Genomic DNA, 1,326 nt, shown 5'->3' with positions numbered 1-1,326 from the left:
ATGTTTTCTGCTCACGTGAAGACGGAACTGAGTGTGTAAAGCTGCTGACGTCGCGTTTTACGTGGAATGCCGCCGCTGTTGGTGTTAAGTGGTGAAATTTGGTTCAATAACCAGGTAGTCGGGTGGTTATCGTCGACGAGTGAGCCGTAGAATCGAAATTTGCACAGATTCTGTCAATAACGGTAATATTAGCACAGTTGTGGTGGCGTGGTGGGTGGTGGTACTCTACAATAATGATAAATTGACGATATTAAGTAGTCCGGTGGAGTCTCGTGATGGTAATGTTGTACTGTCGTGACGGTGGCGGCGAGGTGAACGATATGTATGAAATATAGTTAGGACGTGTTAGATGCAAAACGACCGAATCGCCGAGCGGGTGGTGATGGCGGAGATGTTGTTGGTGGTGGTGGTGGTGGTTGTTCGTCGGGTTTTTAGCAGAGCGGCGTCTGCCAGCCTGCGCTGCGGCGATCCCGTCGGTTTTGTCGGACGGAAACCGAACGCATAACAGTCGTGATGACGACGGTCGTCGGTTACGATTTCGGTTGCGAGTTGAAGCAAATCGGCGACGACGGACCACCGACACACGCGCAAAAAGAGACTACACCACCGCCGGTCGGAAACGCCGTGCGCGTAAAAAATAAATCGAAGTCGGGCCGGAGCGGCGTATGTGTGTGTGTGTGTGTGTGTGTGTGTGTGTAATAGTAGTAGTGTACTATAGCGGACGAGTGTGTGTGTGTGTGTGTGTGTGCGTGTCGTGGACGATTCGGACTTGCACGAAATTTCACGTTACACACAAGTCACAAGTACGCGATGACGGCGGCGGCGGCGGCGGCGTCGGTCGGTGGCGACATAGAGACGGTGCGACCAGTCCACAGCCGCGGCAGAGACGAGTGCATTGACTTTTTTTGTTTGATCATACGATCCGGCAACGCTGCCGCCGCCGCCGCGCAACGTTGCCAAAGCTAAAAAATAGGCGGCAACGGCGAAATTCGTATTTTACGCGACGTCCGTTCGCCCATCGCCCGCGTCATATTAAACATTAATAATTATTATTCAATTGTTATCGTTTGCGTACGGAAAGTACGGAATTCGCACTCTCGACCTGAGATCGAGTTTTGTAAGGGAGAAATTAGAGTAATCTACGAGTGTATTAAGATTTCAAGAAGAAAACTTCGAAACGTACCGACAGGAATGGTTACGTACAACGTACCGACTCGTATCGAAGTAGTCCGGACGTCCGGTACGCATCGCTTGTATATTGCACAGGGGTGGATTGGCCCATAGGGAAAAAGGGATTTTCCCTGTGGGCCCCCGTCCATATTTATG

The sequence above is a fragment of the Acyrthosiphon pisum genome, chromosome A1 (assembly GCF_005508785.2).
Source record: "Acyrthosiphon pisum isolate AL4f chromosome A1, pea_aphid_22Mar2018_4r6ur, whole genome shotgun sequence".
NCBI lineage: Eukaryota > Metazoa > Arthropoda > Insecta > Hemiptera > Aphididae > Acyrthosiphon > Acyrthosiphon pisum.
Note: the sequence above shows the minus strand (reverse complement) of the source record.